The sequence below is a fragment of the Adiantum capillus-veneris genome, chromosome 9 (assembly GCF_014529385.1).
Source record: "Adiantum capillus-veneris isolate H3 chromosome 9, ASM1452938v2, whole genome shotgun sequence".
Lineage (NCBI taxonomy): Eukaryota > Viridiplantae > Streptophyta > Polypodiopsida > Polypodiales > Pteridaceae > Adiantum > Adiantum capillus-veneris.
The window spans coordinates 83,649,877-83,668,264 of record NC_140939.1 but is presented as its reverse complement, the minus strand read 5'-3'; positions in this window follow the sequence as shown (position 1 = coordinate 83,668,264).

Below are 18,388 nucleotides of genomic sequence, written 5' to 3'. Positions count from 1 at the left end.
GAGCAACTTATTTTTGCAGGCGAAGTCATTTCAGATAGTTCCCTTGTGCAGACTGTTCTTGATGCCTTACCAGATTCTTACCAGACTTTTGCTAGTACTTGGAGACCTATGACCCAAGGAAATCCAGAAGTTGTCAAGTTTGATGCATTATGCACATTGTTGTTGCAAGAGTCACTTTTTAGAAAAAGAAGGACTAGACAGCGTCGTGCAGTTGAACACTCTTTTATTCCTTCTCAAAGAAAGGGTGGTAACAGTAATGCATCCACTTCTTATGGTTATGCTACGAGTAGCAAGACTTCTGTTCCTAATGCTTCTGGTGGCAGCAATTCAGCTATAAATTCTGGTGATAAGGGCAAAAAGAAGATGCGTTGCCATTATTGTATAGCTAATGATCACTTGATCAAGCAGTGTCCTAAGTTGAAGGCCAAAGAGGCTAAGAAGAAAGAGGGTGGTTCCACTGCAAATGCTGGTTTCACTACAAATGCAACCATTGTTGAGTCTTCTGTAAAAGGAGATTGTAATGATGATGTTGATGTAGAATGGGCTTTTAACACAGAGTGAACTTACAATCCTGCTATCCATGATGCATGCTTGTCAGTTGCTGCAGATTCACATGTATGGTATTTCAACAGTGGTGCTACAAAGCACATTACCTCACATCGTGAATTGTTCACCTCTCTCGAGTCTCTCCCTCATGGGAATTCAGTCACTTGTGCCAACAATGCCTCTTATCCAGTTCAGGGAGTTGGAAAGATTTTGCTTACTATTGCTAATGGCAGTTCTTTCACACTTGTTGATTCACTTTATGTACCTGGGATCAAGAAGAATCTCTTGTCTGTATCCGCACTTGCTAGACTTGGACTTGTAGTAAAATTTGTGGATGACAGTTGTACAGTTCATGACCTAGTTTTGTTGATGAAATTGTTGCATCTCGCCTTTTGTGCCGTGCGCTGTATAAGCTCACTTTGTATGACAAGTGTGGACAAAATTTTGCAAATGTAGTTGCAGATTCAAGGGCTATTTTAGATGCAAAACTTTGGCATGTACGTTTTGTTCATCTGAATTTTGCCAGTTTTCTACATTTGCAGAAATATGATATGGTTGCTTCTTTGCCGCCTCTTGAAGCACCTGTCAAACATGTTTGTGAAGGCTCTATTCTGGGTAAAATGCAGCGTTCTAAGTTTCCAAAGGATGGTTCAGCTAGGGACACATGCATGTTGCAACTTGTGCATAGTGATGTTTGTGGGCCCATGCAAACTCCGTCCTTGGGCAATTACCTGTACTTCATGACTTTCATTGATGATTACTCTACGCATACATGGTTATTTCTTCTTAAAGCGAAGTCCAAAGTTTTTATGTGCTTCAAACAACTTATGGCTATGGCTGAAAATGTCTCGAAATGTACTATGGGCACCCTCTGTTCCGATCGAGGGGGGGAGTATATGTCCCATGAATTTAATGCATTTCTGGCTAGTCATGGGATAAAACACCAGTGTAGAGTGCCTTACACACCTCAGCAAAATGGTGTTGCTAAGAGGAAAAAAAGGTCACTGACGGAAATGGTGCGATGTATGGTCAAAAGTCAAGCTTTGCTGGATTTGTTTTGGCTTGAGTCCATCATGTGTGCCACTTATGTACTAAACAGGTGTCCTATGAAAGCTTTGCGGTCTATTACTCCATATGAAGCATGGCATGATAGAAAGCCTTCTATTGATCACATGCATGTTTTTAGTTCTTTGGCATATGCATTGGTGCCACAAACACAGCGTAGAAACTTGGATGATAAGGCTATCAAATGTAATTTTGTTGGTTATAGTGATGAAAGCAAAGGTTACAGGTTGTGTCATCCGCAAACAAAAATTTGTATTCTGGTTTCACGGGATGTAGTGTTTGTGTAAGATTCTGTTCAGCCCTTGCTGTCATGTACTAGAGACAATAATGTAAGCTCACAGGACATTTATGACACTTTTTTGCCTCTCTTCAGTGGTGGAAATACGAATGTAAGTTCCAATGAGGCAAATGTACAACCTATGGGGGTTTCCAAAAATGTTATAGATCAGCCTATTACTGATGCAGATGTACATGATGTACTTGATGAGGAAAGGGTTGAAAATGAGCAGGCTAGAGGTATGCCAAAATGGCTGGTGCACACTTTGCGTGATAGTAAATTGGATGCACCTTTTTCTAGTCGTACTCGTTCAGGCTCTCGCGATACATATTATGCATAAAATTGTTATGCTTTGGCTGTGTCTAGCTTACATGATGTTGAGAAGCCTTTGTCTTTTGATGAAGCACAAAATTTAGAAAATTGGATGGCTGCCATGCAATCAGAATACGATGCACTTATAGAAAATGACACATGGACTTTATATGACTTGCCTCCTAGCAAAACGTCCATTGGCACAAAGTGGGTTTACAAGTTGCAACGCAAGCCGGATGGTGAGATCGATCGCCATAAGGCTCGACTTGTTGCAAAGGGTTATACATAGAAAAAAGGCATAGATTATGAAGAGACCTTTGCTCCCACTTGTCATATGACTACTGTGCATTTTCTATGTGCATTGGCAGCTCATTTTGGTTGGGGAGTACATCAATCAGACAATGTTACTGCTTTCTTGAATGGTGAAATATTTGAGGAGGTTTATGTAACACAGCCTCACAATTTTGTCAAGAAAGGACAAGAGGACAAAGTGTTCAGAATTAAGAAGGATTTGTATGCGTTGAAGCAATCTCCTCGCGCTTGGTATGAGAAAGCTGAAACTCATTTGGTCAAACAAGGCTTTTGTAACAATCCAACGGAAAGCACATTGTATGTAAAGCATGAGGGTGATGTACTACTCAGTGTGGTTCTTTATGCGGATGGTTTGCTGATCACTGGACCAAATGAGAGACATATTGCTGAATTTAAGGCTGATTTGAATGCTGCTTTCAAGATGAAAGATTTGGGGCTATTGCATCATTACTTGGGTATACAGTTTAAGTAGTGTGATGGTGGTATTGCCTTGTGTCAGAAAAGTTACATAGAGACATTGCTATGTAAATTGGGACTTGAGGATTGCAAACCTATTGCCACTCCCATGGAAACAGGTTTGAAGTTGAGTCTACATGATGCTGGCAATCCTGCTGATGTCACTCTTTATCAAACTGCTATTGGCTACCTCATTTATGTATGCAAAACAACGCCTGATATTCGGTTTGCAGTCTCACAGGTCAGAAAATTTATGCATAGCCCAGGGTCTAAGCATTGGCAGGCTGTGAAGAGGATTTTCCGCTACCTTAGTGGCACTTTACATCTTGTCTTGTTTTATCCCAAGGGGGGATCATTGCCGCCAGACTTACATGCTTTTTCAGACTCAGATTGGGCTGGTTGTTTTGATACGCGAGTGTCCACAAGTGGTTTTTGTTTCATGCTTTGGCAGTTCATGTATATCATGGTTGAGCAAGAAGTAACCTACTATGGCCACTTTGAGTTGTGAGGCCGAGTATAGGGCAGTCTTCACAGCTACGGTTGAGTGTGTATAGCTCAGACGCCTTATGGTTGATTTGGGTGTTGGACAAGATACTGCCAACACTATCTACAATGACAACCAGAGCGCATTGGAAGTTGCAAGGAACCCAATTTTTCATGCTCGCACAAAGCACATTGAGGTGCATTACGACTATGTCAGGGAGAGGCTCTCTGCAGGAGATATCAATTAGGCTTATGTGCCAACATAGGACAACCTTGCAGATCTTTTCACAAAGGCATTTTCTCGTGAGAAACTTGAAGCTTTCCGCAAAGATTTGGGTTTACTCCCCTTTGTGGACTGATCATGTCCTCAGGGCATGGCACTTCCCTTTGCTCATGTGGCAGCTCTCGTTCACGGCATCACTCCAGGGGGGATTTTCTACCATATACATGTGGTAGTGATGTGTGTGAACACACTAGGACCGCTGGGCATTTTTCCCCTCTTTAGGAGGTTTTTCCCCCCGAGCATTGTATATACACCCATCACTCTAGGGCTATCAATCTTTCCATTGCACACTAAGTAATACACTCTCTATTGTGTGCCTTGAGCTTCCTTCGTCTTCTCCAAGCTGTGTGCGTTTCTTTGCAACCCTAATTCCAACAGAAACCAGCAGATTATGTGCTTGCTGAGGAGGTAGCAAAGCGTTCTTCGGTCCGCGACCAACTGAAGGCGGTTGCAATTGTTCGAAGTGCAGAACCTCTTGAGGTAAGGCCTACTGTTGGCTATGTTCCTTGGAGATTTCCGGTTTGTGATGTGCATGTGCTGAGGGTGGACGAGCTTGTCAAATAGGAGAATCTCCTTATTGAGGTGAACCAAGATGCAAAAGTGGTAGCAGATGTTGAGGTTCTAGTGCAGCTTGAAGAGGTAAAGCCTGTTCTTGTGGAAAGTTTGCATGAAAACGTAGCAGAATGCAATCATTGTAGATACCGAGGGTTCAAAAGCAGATAAAGAAAGTGATCAAATTCATGAATATGGTGAAGCTTTTGTGGAGCGTCAAGCGGATGAAGATGCAAATACGCAGTTCGTATATGATGCCGATGATGATGAAGGTACAAGCTTGAGTTGCTGGGAAACAAGTGATAAGGATAGAGTGGAGGAGTCCACATCCTATGACGAGGAGACGGAGTCTGACGAACCTGAGCTGGTAAAGGTAAAGCTTCACTCTTATGTGTTTGATGATATGGTAGTATCCCATGTGCAAGAAGAGCAGGAAACAAAGCAATCTGATGTGCATGATGAAGACCAAATGGAGTGGTCTAGGTCTATAGATGATGGTATGCATGTAAAGATGGTGTGTGGTGCCATGCTGATGAAAGTGGCGGTGGAATGTGCCATGGTCATGAAACATGTATAGAATCTTGTGAAGAGAGATAGAGCAGCCGTGTCTATGGAGGAAGTTGAGGTGGATGCAGTAGAGAACAAGTTTCTCTCTTCCTTGGAGGAGCATGATGCAGTGGTAGAAGAGGTGCTTGAAGAGCAGGCGATTGAAGCTGAAGAGAAGATGGCGCTGATTGACCTTGAAGGTCCGGTAGACGAGGAAGGACTCCATGATGCTGGAATTGAGTGTGTGGTCAAAGAGAAGGTTGTGTTTGCCAGAGATGGTGGAGATTCCGATGCAGTTGACATGTCCATTCATGGAGAAAGGATAATTTGAAACAGTGGCTTTGCTTCCATTGAAGGTATGTAAGGTATGGTTGATGCATATGATGGTAGATACAGCTATGTGATGGTTGGTTTAGCAGGTTCAGGGGTCTATGCATGAGGCCTTCACTTTATTTTGTTAGGAGGGAGGGTCAGATGACAGACATGTGTTGGAGCTTGGTGTGAGGTACATGTCCTTTTGATGGTATTCTTGGTGTTGCTTGGTATAGAGTATATAGTTTGCAGGACCAGCGCCCCGCGTCGAGCGGCGGACCAGCTCTCGCCGTTCCGCATCCGACCGGGGCGCACCCGCGATGCATGGAGTGTTCAAGGTAGGCTATGGGAAGCCTACACACATGGTGGCCTATATACTGGGGTACAACTCTATGGTGAGCAATTACAGATGGGTGGAAGATATCAAAGGCAGGTGTTTCATCCAGGCGGAAGCTATGTGATACAGGGGGTGGGGAAATCCACTTGAAGGTTTGGCAATAGGTAGAATAAGACTTTGCACATATGGTCTTGGTTTTCTCATAGTGTGTGCTCAGTGTTTGCAGTTTGAAGCGGAATAAATCTCTTTTATGGTTGAACATAAATGCTCAGCAAAGGGGTGGGCAATGATGGTATAGCCAAAGTGTGTAGACCATAGAAGATGGCATGGGCAGGTATGTGCAGGCTAGTAGAAGCATGTCAAAGGGCTCGAGCAGCTAGAAAGATCATGGACTGATAGGTAGCAGCGGAAATCTATGGCTGATGCGGTTTATAGGCCAAGAGAGGCTCCACAAGGGGCTAACTTGGGGAACAGGAGAAGGAGATTCAAGGTGCAATCTTTGGGTCCAAGAATGTAGAGCTTGAGGTGTTGCTCATCAAACAGAGCTACGAAGCCCAAGATATTGAAGATTGAAGGTTCAGTGTGCTGTAATTTTTGGATGGACAGGGCAACTAGGGACATGTTTCCCAAGTGGATGTCAGTGTACAGATGCGTAGTGCTCAATTTATGGAGATTACCCATCTTTTCAGAGTGCAGATCAGAGTTACGAGTTGCATTTTATGGCAATTTGAAGTTTTGCCGGGGGCTAGGTTGGTGCCCACCTGAGCACATGGGAAGTCGTGCCATCTGGAAATTTTTGGACCGCGACAAAGTTCAAGGAGGTCCCGTGCAATGTAAAGAGCTAGTAGGAGTTGACTGCTTGTCAAACGGAGCCCGAAGCAGGAAGTTACAACAGTTGGAAAGATCAGGTGCATTTGTTTGGGATTGATTGCTGATTGCAGACGACTTTCTCGGTTTTTGCGGCCTTGATTCGCGGTCTTGGGGAATCTCGAAGTGCGAAAAGGACCAAGAATTTAGGAGTTGGCGCAATGAGTTTTTGGCTGGGTTTTGCGACTCGGCAAATGGATTACAAGTGACCATTAGCAAGCAGGAGAAAAGTTGGAGGCTTTTATGAAAGTGAGTTTAAATATTTTCAAGGATCTTGGGCGGTGGCCTCACCAGAGGGTGCCACGTGTGGCAGTCCAACGTCCCACATACCCAGACCCGGATGAGGACTGAGGAGTATAAAGGTAGCAACGTGAGCCCATTTTAGAGAGACGTGGAGAGAGAGGAGCTTGGAGCTCCGGTGGCAATGGTGGAAAGCCTGCGGCGGACGCTGTGTCACGTGCCTCGCGCGACGGTGCTGCCGTCTAGGTGGCGGGTTTTAATGGTGAAGGGCAGCACGGCAATCGCCCGTGCTGGTTGGTGCCGCATTGTAATGACTTGGCGTGTCCGCCAGAGGTAGGTTTCCATGATAAAGGCCCAAAATTTTTTGAGGACAAAGTAAATTCCCCCCCTCCCAATAGCGACATCGCTATTGCTCACATGGGGAGGGGTCCTGCGAGCAGTGAGTCAGAGAGAGAGAGATAAACCATTTCGAGAAGTTCTTAGGCGCCCCAAGTCCAAACACTTTTAGGGGAGGGTCCCACGACAGGTGGCAGATAGCACGAGTGAGAGAGGATGACAGTTCGAGGGGGTCGAAGGCGCGCCGCCCTTAAGGGTCAAATGAGAGAGAGAGAGAGAGAGAGAGAGAGAGAGAGAGAGAGAGAGAGAGAGAGAGAGAGAGAGAGAGAGAGAGAGAGAGAGAGAGAAGGTATTCAAATGGCCAACTCAAAGGGGCTGTCCCATGGTGAAGCAAGAGAGAGAGAAAGAAGCGGGATAATGCAAGGGCCAAGCTGGGCGATCGAGTTGGGCCATTAGGAGAAACTTGGACTCAATTTTGGGCCCTGTAAGAAACGCCAACTCAGCATAGAGAGAGGTAATTATGAAAAATGCAAAAGTTTTTTTTTGGAATTCTATTTCTCATAGTACAAACGTAAAAGTTTGCTCAATCACTTAAATGCATGCTCGTACAAAATGCTTTTCGAGAGCCCAACTTAAGTGTACACAAAATTCCATGTCTGTGAATCTTAATAAGTGATGTCATGTGCGATGAGAGAAAACACATAAGAGTTGTTTTCAAAATACAAAAATAATGCCACGGAATAGAGGCACAAGTATCAATCACCTTTTTATGAAGTACTCACAATTTAAATGCGAACAGATTGTACTTGATAGTGATTGATAGGTACTATTTAAGATTATGAAGGAGTCAGAACCAAGCGAATAGGGACGCTTGAGGGGTCTCTAGGACCTCTATTCGCTTGGTTCTGACCTTACGAGGCCCTAGGCTTAAAAATGATATATCTTGAGCTAGAGACATCAGATTTCAGTGTTTTAAAGAGCTATCCTATGGTTTTTGGACGTTCTAGACGCATCCGTGGGCTTAAAAAGTGTTAAATCTTAATCATAGGGCCTCATGAGATCAATACCAAGCAAATAGAGGCCCTTGAGGGATCTCAAGGGTCTCTATTCGCTTGGTACTGACCTCATGAGGCCCTAGGCTTAAAAATGCTATATCTTGAGCTAGAGACGTCAGATTTCAGTGTTTTAAAGAGCTATCCTATGGCTTAAAAATGATATATCTTGAGCTAGAGACGTCAGATTTCAGTGTTTTAAAGAGATATCCTATGGTTTTTGGACGTTCCGGATGCATCCGTGGGCTTAAAAAGTGCTATATCTTAATCCTAGGGCGTCATGAGATCAGTACTAAGCGAATAGAGGCCCTTGAGATCCCTCAAGGGCCTCTATTCGCTTGGTACTGACCTCATGAGACCCTAGGCTTTAAAATGCTATATCTTGAACTAGAGACGTCAGATTTCAGTGTTTTAAAGAGCTATCTTATGGTTTTTGGACGTTCCGGACGCATTCGTGGGCTTAAAAAGTGCTATATCTTAATCCTAGGGCCTCATAAGGTCAAAACCAAGGGAATAGAGATCCTAGAGACCCCTCAAGCGCTCCTATTCGCTTGGTTCTGACTCCTTCATAGTCTTAAATAGTACCTATCTATCACTATCAAGTACAATCCGTTCAAATTTAAAATGTGAGTACTTCATAAAAAGGTGATTGATTCTTGTGCAAGATGCACAAGTACAAGTACTTTACTTTATAGGATAGCAACAACGGGTCATAAAAAGGCGTTCGACGCTTGTGCCAGATGTCATTATCAAGCGCCATACTTTTCTGATGATAGTGACAATTTCACCAAAATGGTTTTTATGGACATTTTCAAAATGAGAAAAAATGTTTTTTCAACGTAACGTTAGCCTTCTTCCTATTGGCTAACGAGCATTCTCTCACTAGAGTTGAAAGGCCCGAAAATTAGTCCATTTCTTTCCTAATGATACAAAAAGGTGTACCATGCAAGGGTTGCCAAAAAAGAACTGAGCCAAGTGCAAGCAATGCAAGGGAAATTCCAAAAGGAGCTCAAAGAGAACTGCACGAGATGAGAGCTCACTCATTTTTTCTTTTTTAGGTCTCCTAGACACACCCCTATAAAAGAATGTAAACATGATAATTTTTGGGACTTTTTTGCCAATGTTGCTTCTGGCTCTTGGAGCCTTTTGTCATTAGGCTTTTTGGCCTGTTGAAATTTTTGCCAAGGTTCATGCCGGTAGTGTGTTGGTAGTATATGGTATTGCATCTGCGAGAAGGCTATTCACTACTGTCTTTGGGCATCATTCCCCCTTCTCTTCTCTGCTTGTGTGAGTGTGTTTTCGGCGTGTGTCGAGGTGTGTTTTCGGCGTGTGTCGAGGTGTGTGCCCCTCGAAGTTTGTCGTGTAAAGAGAGATAGAGAGAGTCTATGTGCATGTGGAAGGCTGTGAATTGAGCAAAGCGGAGTGATTGGGTTTGTCTGGTATATTGCAAGGGGTGTGTGCATACGTATGGTTGTGTCCAAGTAGTGGTTTGGGGTGCTGTGTATACCCTAGGCTATAGTGAGGCATTGTGCTGTGCGCGGGGTGTGTTCCCCTTTCCCCCTCTCCAATGGGCCTTACCAGCCTTCATGGAATTCATGGTCACTGCCATTATGTCGAGAAAAACACCAGCTCTTCTGTTGGCCTCTTGTTGAGAAGATGATGCTCGCACACTATTTTCCCAATTTTGTTCTCTATGCCAAAATCTCTCTCTCTCTCTCTCTCTCTCTCTCTCTCTCTCTCTCTCTCTCTCTCTCTCTCTCTCTCTCTCTCTCTCTCTCTCTCTCTCTCTCCCCCCCCCCCCCCCTTCCACGCGTGTGGGTGTGTGAGAGCTCTCTCTCTCTCTCTCTCTCTCTCTCTCTCTCTCTCTCTCTCTCTCTCTCTCTCTCTCTCTCTCTCTCTCTCTCTCTCTCTCTCTCTCTCTCTCCTCGACGCACGTGTGTGTGTGTGTGTGAGAGAGAGAGAGAGAGAGAACATAATTTTAAAAATGAAAATTCAATTGTATCCTCGCGATAAGGATCCACAAAACCAACATTATACAATATCAGAACTACTGGAGGGCAAGCTCATCACCTACTATTGGAATTCTTCTCTCTCTCTCTCTCTCTCTCTCTCTCTCTCTCTCTCTCTCTCTCTCTCTCTCTCTCTCTCTCTCTTAACTCTTGACTTATGAGTAGCCGTTACAACTTCCAAAAATGTAGGGCATGGTGAGATGCCCAAAATAATATAGAGATTAATCACGCTCTACAAGAAAGAACCCATCACAAGTTAGGTAACAATCTTCCATTGTACATCTTGTCCAAGAGGGGTCTCTACTGTGGCCTTCGCAGAAGACCCTTTTTGTTTGCTAACCCAATGCCAAAACAAATATGACAAACCAACTTGGCACGCCTATAACAATTTTTACATACGTCCTATCGAGGCATATTTTCTGCATCTGCAAGCTGTATTACTCTTATTCTAGCACCCAAGCATATGGAGGAGAGAAACCCCCGACATGTAAAAGTAGGCGCCCCCATTCTCTTGTTAGAAGGATCATCGATACGCTAGGAGGAGGAGCATCTTTGGGTTCATCAGCTTTCAAGCTGGTGGGTTCGACAAGGGCGGTAGTAGCCATCACTGATTTTTATTCCTTCACTCTCCTGGTTCATCTTCTCTTTTTCCCCTAAGAGTAAGGGGAAGTCAACCTTCACCATTCGGCAAGCCTTGCAGGGGCCAAAAAGGCAGCAAGCCCTAAGAGTAAGGAGAAGTCAACCTTCACCATGCGGCAAGCCCGTTTAGGACAAGATTATGAGCATCGCCTCGTTTGAGAAGCTCCTCCGGGATCGTATCAAGGTTACGGGCAAGGCAGGAATTCTCAACGACACTATCACCATGGCTCATGAAAAGAATAAGGGTGAGTTCACAATGAGCGGCGGAAGAAAATGGCTCTGCAGGCCTTGTTCCAGATGGAACTGTGAGAAAATGGGACCTCCAATGGGAGGGCGCTTGGCTTGTGAAAATCCCCCATCATTAGCCCTCCCCTTTTGGCTAGAGGAATTCATGTCTCTAGCTCATCTGTTTGATCATTATCGTCGGAGGTGGCGGCTGATGGTGTATCCTCATCTGGAATGTCAATTGGTGGAGCCTAGTCAAATCGTAGAAAATAAGGTTTAAGTCGCCAACCATTTATCCTGGTTTTATGAAGTTTTCCATCAGCCTCCATAAGCTGGTAGCTTTCATTGGCATACTTTTTCCTGATGATGAAAGGGCCTTCCCATCGGAGCAGGAGTTTCTTATCCTTGCGCGTGTCGAAGCGATTGTCGTAGCGGAGCACCAACATTCCTTTCTTCAATTCTTTTTTCCGGAGATGCTCGTTAAAGCTAAGCCGTCTATGCTCTGCTTGTGCTGCATAATAATTTATTGCTTCTTCTCTGTCCAGCTGCAGTATTTCCAAGTTGATGATGTGATCTCTCAAATGCATGTTGGGCTGTTGAAGCTGGCTTGCCATTACTCTGAGACTTTGTAGTTGCACTTCAATGGGCAAGATTGCTTCCTTACCAAATACTAGATGATATGGTGTGAATCCCAAGGATGTACGAAATGAAGTTCTGTAGGCCCATAAAGCTGGTAGTAGATACTTATCCCAGTCTCCGGGATGATTGTTTACCTGCTTGGTAATAATTTTAGAAACCATTCCATTTACCTTTTCAACTAAGCCATTACATTGAGGGTAATATGGTGAAGAGTGCCTACTTGTAATGCCCCATTTCTGCATTAATTCTCCTACCAAGTCTGCTCTGAAACCTGGCCCTCTATCAGAGATGATCTCTAAAGGTGTGCCAAGCCTATAGCATATGTGCTCGTAGATAAATTTAGCTACCTCTACCGCTGTGATTCTAGTGGTGGCTGTAGCCTCTACTCATCTAGTCATGTAGTCGACCCCCATGATAATGTAGAATTTTCCTGAGTTGGCCCTAGGTAATGGCCCAATGGCATCGATACCCCATTTTTCAAATGGGCCATATGAGAGAATAGGTGTGTGTGGTTCAGGCATAAGTGACCTAGTGCCAGCCTTTTGACACAACCTACACGTTTTGCACCAGTGGTGTACATCACGGTTGAGGCTAGGCCATATGAAGCCTTCCTGCAAGATTTTCCTACTTGTTATGTCTAGGGCAAAGTGACCACCACAAACCCTGTCGTGACAACTAGCAATTACTCCCGTGATTTCCTCAGAGAGAGGGACCTTCCTGAGTATTTAGTCCTTACCCTTACAGTACAAACCGTCATTGATGAGTCGATACCTTGTGGCCTTCCGCGTCAGCCATTGCTTCTGTCCCTTTGTTAAATCTAATGGGCATTCCCCTATTTCCAAAAAATGCATGATGTCAGGCAAGGCATCACTGCCTTGAAATAGAGGGAGCTTTAGTTTTATTGCTCCAACCACCACTTCCTGTAGTCTTTCACTTGCTAGGGCATCTGCTTCTTGGTTTTGAGCCCTTGGGATATGGTGTATTTGAACTTCTTCAAACTTACCCAACAAGGTTTTTACACCACTTAAGTGAGTCCTTAAACTAGGATTCTTGCATGTCCATGCTCCATTTACTTGCCTTACCAGAATTAGAGCATCCCCAAATACATTAAGGCGTTGTACACCTTGCGAGACGCACCATTGTAGACCCTTGGTTAGTGCTACATACTCAGCTTCATTGTTAGAATGTGAATCTAACAATTGGCCCAACGAAAATACCTTTGTCCCTTTGTCATCAAAGACCACTATGCCTGCAGCTGCTTTGTCGGACGCTCGCTTGTAGGCTCCATCAAAGTAGAGAGAGTATGCTCCTTCTACCATCGATGGTACAGGAGGTAATCGGACTTCTCCTTCCTTAGATTGCTTCTCCTTCCTTTCAAAGACTTGGTAGGTCATGAGTCCCCCCAAACTTGCCCTTGTCATGCTTTCTACCTGTACCGTGTAGTCAAACTCTTGCAGACGAACTAGCGATTTAGTAATTCTAGCAAACACATCCATGTGTTGTACAACATAGGGAAATATTTCATCCTTGGTTAGAATCACAAATTGCTTAGGTAGCAAATATGACCTAAACTTTGTAGTTGCAAATCTAAGAGCTAGGACTAAGTGTTCCACATGGGTGAAACCTTTCTCTCCTGCTGTCATCATTCGACTAGAGAAGTAGATTGGCCTCATGAAAGATGTCGTCGTATCCTTTTGGAGTAGCACATCCCCTAATGAGTCATCACCAACACTTGAGGTGACATAGAATTTTTCATCCCACTTAGGTGGTGAGATAGTTGGCAGAGTGGCTAAGACCTCCTTTACCTTGTTGTAGTGATGTTCGCTTTCTTCGTCCCAAGTGAAAGTTGATCTTTGAGTGAGTTGTTGCAGTGGTAGAACAAGTTGTGATAGTAGATGTATGAATCTTCTTAAGTACCTTACCTTCTGTAGAAAAGAGACCAGTTGACGTGCGGTCGTTGGTGAAGGTAGGGCTATGAGTGCGGACACCTTACTTGGGTCGGCGTTGATACCTCTTGCTGAAATTTCATGGCCTAGTAGAATGACTTTACTCTCCCCAATGTGACATTTATCCACATTTAATTGCCCACCTAGGCTCTGCAACCTGGCCAAACCTTCAGTTACCTTTTCTAAATGTGAAATACGGGAGCTATATATACAAAAATCATCAATGAACACTCTTATGGATCAAAGAACGGTTGAAAAACATATGTGACATATCTTTGGAATGTGGCAGGTGCATTTGTGAGACCAAATGGCATAACCCTGTATGCAAAACAACCCCATGGTGTGATAAAAGTGGTTTTTAGCTGATCTTCCAAGGCTATGCGTATTTGAAAGTATCCAGAATAATTATCACAGACGATATAGCATTCAAAACCCGCTACTTCATTCAGAATTTCATCCAAGAAAGGGAGAGGAAAGTGGTCTCTCTTTGTAGCTGCATTTAGTGGTTTGTAGTCAACACAGACCCTCCACTTACCATTCTTTTTAGGCGTCACCACTACGGGTGACACCCATTCTGAGTTTTCTACAGGATAGATGAATCCCGCCTCCAGCAGTTTCCTTACCTCGGCCAAGAGTGCCTTTTCTTGTATGACCCCCAGTCGTCGTAGCTTTTTCACAACTGGTTTTACCCCTTCCTTCAGCTTAATATGATGTTCCACCACTGTAATGCCTGTGATTCTTTCATAGTTGTCAATGAACAGGTTAGGAAATCCCATCAACATTTGTAGAAAACTATCTTTCTCCTCAAGTGTTAATTCCGTAGACAACATACCCTTCAACCTACTTCCTCCTAGGCCAGGTGATTTTCTCTCCTCTTCATTGGGTTTCCCTTTTGGTGATGGATCACCAGTTATGCTTACCCTTTGTGGATCCTTCATAATGATACCCATCACATCAATGGAACTGTCACTTTCGTCGGTGGATGTGGTCTCCTCCTCAGAACTGGAAGATTCGCTAGTGGTTTCATCTGCCGATGTTTCCAGATTCATTTGCTTCTGCTTGCCAATCCTCATGTCGTAGTAGATTGTCTCCCCTTTCTTACCGGTCATGCGTAGAAGGCCAGTACCCCAGTCCTGTTTTGCCTTCATGGCCATCAACCATGGCCTTCCCAAAATTAGTGGATAGCCCTCCCCCTTAGTAGGCATTACAAAAACATCTACCTCTACCTCAGTGTTGAAAGCTTTGATTTTCACGGCACTTACCACACCCACACACTTTACTTTTGCGTTGTTTGCCATCTTTGCCTTGCATGGAGAAGACCTGTCAACCTCGAGCCCTAATCGAAGCATCATAGCTTCGCTCATTACACAGATTTGTGAAACTCCATCAATGTAGGTGTTTCCAACCCTCTTTCCTTTTATGTTTACGTCGACAATTGGAAGGATGTCATCCATGTTGCATCCCGAAATTGCTCCGGCTACCTTTGTTTTGGAGCATCTCGTACTTACCATTTTAGACCATTGTCGCCTTACTTTAGGTACAAGATGTAGCAGTTGTGGCCATGTAATCTTCGGTCCTTGCTCTGCCACATCCAATGTTAGATCATGGGGCTTAGAACTTTCCCCTAGTTGGAAGTCGGTGATGCCCAATTTCCGTCGTGGCCTGGATGGCCTCTTGCTAGTTTCTCCTCTCATGCTTCTCTCATCATCTGATTGTGTAGCCTTCTCCCTCCTAGCTCTTTTCACAGTCATGGCCTCAAGTGGTTCTAAAAAGGTTACCTTCTCCTTACCCTTGTCCCTCTCCTTTGCTCTGGGTGGATCCACTACTACGGCTTTTCCTTTCTCTTCTAGCCTTATGATGTTTACAGGGCGATCAAGTGGTGGGGCTGGTGGAAGAGGTGGGATGGATGATTTTAGTGGTGTCTAGGGTGGACGTAGAATTTTTTTTGGTGGGGGTGGTGCTCGGGGTGGGGGTGTTCTTTCTCTAGGGGGTGACAATTGGTTCCTCCTACCTCCTCTATTATAGTTTTGTCGTGGTTTGGGACAGTAGTACATACCGTGACCGTCTTCTCCACAGTTGTAGCAATGATACTCCCTATATTGTCGTCGTACTCTTCCAGGGTCTTGATCTCTTTCTTGACTCCTCCCTTGCTGTATTAAGTGGACAGACAAATTCTGCAGTTGGTCAGTAATATGGGCCAACATATCTTGTTGGTCATCTCTTACCCCAAGAGCCGGTGGTGGTGGTGGAATGGTGGTTGTCGTAGTTGCTGGTCGACGTGATGTTGTTGTTTCTGTTGACTCGATTTCTTTGTCTTTCATTCGTAGCTTCTTATCCTTAAGGCGAGCAATCTCAACGGCTAACTTGTACGTAGCCGGGAATCTACCTTTCACCTTCTCCTTGAGAAGCGGCCATAAGCCATGCGTGAACCGATCTTTTTTTAGGAAATCGGGTGCAGCTTCCCCCCTTGCCAGTGACTCAACCCACCGTTCCCACAAATCCATAAATTTGGACTCATAGGTGGCATATTCTAAAAGACCCTCCTGCTTCAAGTCTCTCAACTTGTCCCACAACTTTTCTGAAGTGGTACCTCCCCCAAAGCGCCTCTTAAAAGCGGTTTTTAAGGGTTCCCGGTCATCCTTGGTTGCTTGTGGAAGTGCATTGTACCATGATCTAGCTTCTAGCTTCATGAGATGCTTAAAGATTTTAACCCGGGATTCATCCGTATCTTTGTTGCTCACTACACATGCTACTTCAAAGTCATCTAGGAAGTCTGTTACCAAATCCTCCCCCTTCTTTCCTTTAAATGTTGGAAATGCTACACTTGCCATGATTACTGAGAGAGAGCTAGAAAGACACACTGCTTAACTTGCAAAATTTTTTTCTTCTTTACAAGGAGGCGTGTATACCCTCTTATACTAGGACATAGATTAAAACTTCAAACAATACATTGCTTTGTACCAAAGGTAGGACAAATGGTTGATCTGATGCCAGAACCTCAAAAAATCGCTCCCGACCCAGCATGGTGTCAATGACGTGCTGCTAGTGAGCCTTCAAATCCAGTATTACCTTGATTGAGCGTACACGTGTTGGTATGTGTGATCTGTCTTGAGGTAGGTTGTACTGATTCATGTGAATCTTAGAGGTGCTTAGTCACTGTCCAAGCTTGTGGGAGAGGGTGGTGTTCTTTCCTGAAACAAACTCAGTAGATCCCTAGTTTCTCTAGTGAGAGTGTGAGCCAATGATTTCGTTATCTGTGCTGCAGCATCAGGTGTGACTTGAAAACTGACTGTGATAATTACCTCAGTGACTTGAGCTACCCGATTCTCAAAGTAGAATAGTGTTGATTCTCTATTGTGTAGAGCTCCTTCCATTTTGTTGTTGTGGGTTGGTTGTAGGTTGCGGACATGGTTTCGACCTTCTCCTTCTTCTTCTTGGCACTTGGCCTATGTATATCCACTGGGTTTGGCGTGTTGGTTGACTCTCCCACTGCAAATCAATTACCGTTACGCCTAGCACTCAAGCTTCGATGGAGATGCGGAGTTCGTCTAGTTGTGCTTGGAGCTCTTCTTCTTCTGTCGTCCAATTAGCAAATCCTGCTAGCCATTCATCCATTCACAATAGTTTAGGGGTTTCAGTCTTGTAAACTAAAGGGTTTCATGAAAAGATCCTCAGTGGGGGCACCAAATGACGGGAGCAAAGCGAACCCCGAACTCCGACGGCCTCTAAAACACCGGGGACTGAATGGCGCGCCTCGAGCCTGTCATGGTAAAGCAAACAGGGGGCACCACCTAGCTTCAGCGGCTAGGACGCAAACAACACACCACCATAACAAAGTTTTCATCCAAGAGAGATGGATGCTTGGGAGTAATGATGAAGAGGAAAGGGAATGAGCTCAAGTGAGTGAGAGAGAGAGAGAGAGAGAGAGAGAGAGAGAGTGAGGGAGGGGGTATAGCGGCTTAGTACTTAGGCACCACAAAAGGATGGCGAATCCACACACCCTTCACACATACACAAGCTCACTCCAAACACAAGACTAGGTGGCGATTCCGCACACATCACATGGGCAAAACATTGCAAGAAAACATACTCACAAAACCTCAAGCTTTATTTAGAGAATAAGGCGATGAAATGGGGAGCATAGGGTAGGGGAATGAGAAGGGAGAGCGTGATAGAGCACATGGCGGATAGGTGGGAGTTGATGGCGAAGACTCGCACAAGGGTTATGGCCATCATCCTTCATTTAGTTTCCCTTCATCTTCCATAGCCCAAGGGTGTAGAGGTCATGCTCAAGACGAGCATGGTGATTGCGGTGATGGTGATGGTGTGGGTGTGTGTGTGTGCACTAGGCACACACAGTGCATAGTGTACTCTTTGGTGATGGTGTGTGTATCTTTAGTGTGATGGTGACCCCTCTTTATATAGGGGAGGAGGGGGGAGGAATTCTAGAATTTAGAAATGAAGAAATCATTATCTACATCGGCCATGTGACTGTGGGCCCCACTTGTCTCGCTATGTGTATATGTGCCAGAACAGCAGTCTCATGAGAGAGAGACTAAGAGAGAGAGATGAGTTGATGAAAAAAGGTGAGAGGTGACATGGAGAATAAAGTAGTTACAAGAGGGGAGAGAGGGGAGTGTGTTCAGAGGTGAATCTGTGTGCAAATGTGTGTGAACACAAGAAAAATCAGGTAACCACCGGGTGGGGATGGGTCTGTGGGCACCTTTTTCAGTGAAACTGAGTGTGTGTGAGTGTGGGGGAGGTTATTTAGCTACAAGACAAGAGACATGGCGCCCTTTAGAGAGAGAGGGGGGTATTTGGGTCATGGGATATGATAGGAGAGAGAAAGAGGGGGTGGGGTATACTATTTTGGAAGATAGGGTAAGTTGCATGTGAGTTAGGGTGCATTATTGGTGAGTTATAATGCATTATTGGTGAGAGGTGGGGTAGCTTG